The sequence below is a fragment of the Dreissena polymorpha genome, chromosome 9 (genome assembly GCF_020536995.1).
Source record: "Dreissena polymorpha isolate Duluth1 chromosome 9, UMN_Dpol_1.0, whole genome shotgun sequence".
NCBI classification, from domain to species: domain Eukaryota; kingdom Metazoa; phylum Mollusca; class Bivalvia; order Myida; family Dreissenidae; genus Dreissena; species Dreissena polymorpha.
In genome coordinates, this window is record NC_068363.1 from 76,982,834 (window position 1) to 76,985,816 (window position 2,983).

Below are 2,983 nucleotides of genomic sequence, written 5' to 3' on the forward strand. Positions count from 1 at the left end.
ATTCGAACATATTTTCACATTTTACAATTCATGTGATTATTAACAGAGTGAGTACAAGACAGTATTTGTTTCCCAGCACACTTTATTTTATCATAATAATGTACATAACGCAATCAGAGATGGAAAATATGCATATGAAACAAATCTAAACTTATATTTATATAATTGAAGTCAACGACATACAAAGCATTTTGTTAGTTAAATTGCGAATGTCTCTACCTATACTTTACTGATGTAAGAAAGGCTTTAACATTACACACATAAGTTAAAGCGAAGGAATAATGTTTTTCTACATACCGATACACAGTATTTATAATATGAGCAAATGATCGTAATGTACAGTTCAGTGTTAACTATGTACATCAACTATTACATATAAACATCTACTTGCACTTGTTTTTATTTACATTATGTACAGTTTGAACTCTGCATGGCGCTTTTGAAGATAAACAACTCGGACCAAATTTGAAAATTTGGACAACTTTGTCGAATGTAGCCTTCTGTAAAAGCATTCACGCGGCAGGCACGCAGTTCCATAAGTGGGCATTTTATTTGCATGCTGACCGCGTCATAGCATGTGGATTCCAAAGACGTTATCACCAGGATATGAGGTAAGAGATATATCACTTAGTTTGACTGAAACCTCGTCCGCAGCTTCTAATTGTAACAAGGTGGAAATATGTGAACTGAAAGCATTAAATTTACGATTTGTGGACTGCCAGTGTGTTTGAATAGAAGACGCGATCTCGACATCTTGTCCGAGCTTGATATTGCACGTGTACATGGCATGTTGAATCAATGTCGCATTTCTATCTTGAACCCGTTCCTCGGGAGAGTCATTGTTTTCCGTCAGACGTATAAAGAGTAGAAATTGTATGTTCCTGTCAGTGGTACTATAAGACGATCGTTTTGGTACCTCACACCATATTCTATAAAACCTGTCGTATAGTCCAAATCTCTGTCATAAACCAAGCTAAAACCGTTTCCATTTTATTTGGTGTGTCATCCTTTTTAAATGAGCCTGAAAACACAAGACAAAATGTAAATGTACAGCGGTTAATACAGAATATCAAAGTACACAGAGGATATGTTAATCGCTTCATTACTTCACTTCTGTACAGATAACATACGTATATTTTTCTTTCAAATCAATGTTTCGAAATTGATAGCGGTTTACAATGCCATTTTCAACAATAGAATTGCTAGCGTACATTCCTGTTTGATTACTTGTTATCAACCCCACAAGCTTTGCTGTGGGTTTCATGTCTGGGATCGTTGCTAAGTAATCATTCTTCAGCTCAATCCTAACACTTTGTGTAAACAAGGTAACAGACAGACGTACTGTCAAATACAATTATGAAGCAGGTACAATTTACAAGGTTTCAAAAATGGATTGGCGTAAAGGTAAAATAAGCGCACAGGAAATGATAAAATTAAAATTGGTCCAAACTTGACGGCCCATGATTATTACAATCGTTTATATCTGTGTAATTGACGTTTATCTAAATACGAATATCAAATGACTCGAGACTCTGGCCTGATACAAGGAAGATCTTTACTGTTCTGAGCAGGAAAGTATCACAATCTTTCAGTTTACCAAGATAAAAAAAACTGCCTCACCGCATGCTGTAATACTTTGCGACGAACCGGAACCGATCGATTCGCATAAATACGTATAGTCAATGGTCGCTGTTGACACCTTATTTATTGCCTTATTTAGTTGATATTTCAGAAAATTATTTAATATCAATAAATCGCGTTTTTCGAGGCTTTAAGTCTTCTAAAGCCTCCCATACAAACATAACGTATTAGAAAAACTGTATTCAAATGCAATGTTTAGTAAAGTCAAAGTATATCTTTGTATCTATATTGTCTTGTATACGCGTGTCCAAATACACATCGGCAATCTCCTGTCAAACACAAGCAAGACGTTTTACAATATAAAACTAGAGAAAATACACGCTTAATTAAGACAAACGAGTTAATTTAATGTAACCTTACATATCCTTTTTAATTGACTATTTTGTTACGAGTTGTTACAAGTAAATTACTCGAGGTCAGCTGATAATACCATGCATTTATTTCCATGCAAAATAAAAGCGAATGTCAGGATTTTCTTCGGATTGTTCCGCAGATTAAATGCAGTATATACAAAAGTAAATTAATACTAGTGTGCATGCTATTTCAAGCTAGCAAAATGATCGGCGAAAAATTAAATTGTTATATGTTTGATTAAAAGACGTTATTAAATGTTAGTGTTTATTTGCCTGTTAACTTGTTGGGGTGTTGGTTTGGTAAGTATTTGTATTGATGCGTTTACTCATCGTTAACATCTGATTGCATTCCGGTGCGTAATCCTTACAGCACCATGCAATAGTCGAAAGAAGCCAGCTCATTTATTCAACAGTCATTCTGTAATTATTTATTAAGGGCACTGTTATACATATAAAAATGCGAGAAAAGGTATTCCAAATGTTGTACAGGTGACAAAATAAGTCATGATCTAGCGTGATCACTCTTGTCAATTGTCTTATTCATTTCATAGAAATACGGCGTTTCAATAAAAGGCATTTTTCCGGTACTTAAATCCGGCGCAGAGTGTCAGATAACTCAACGGTCCGCTTTTTAAATTTACAGCCTTGTGTTTATGTGAAGTGTGTGGTCAATGTAGTAAACAGTCGGCTGAAATTATAAACGGCAGATATGCTCATTCGGTTGATTTGCACTAACCACAACTAATCGACTCACACTTCATATTAAGTAATGTCGTCGCGTTATACAATGACGAGTAACTTATTAGGCATTACAAAATAATATTGTCCATCCAGACAGAGGACTTACGAATGGCAGCACAGATTAACTTAAACAGTTATGTCTTCAACGCATCCTTCGCATTGGTATAGCTAATAACTCTAAACTTCTTTAAAAGCAATTAAGCATTTTGTAATATATCGAAAAATATCATACTTAATTCTTCGTCTTA

The 2,983-nt window shown here is 34.7% G+C and overlaps 1 pseudogene; it reads right to left on the reverse strand.

Moving 5' to 3' along the window:
• Window positions 1–568: 568 nt before the first annotated feature.
• On the reverse strand, window positions 569–1,264 carry LOC127846185 (uncharacterized; annotated as a pseudogene).
• Between the last annotated feature and the right edge of the window lie 1,719 nt (window positions 1,265–2,983).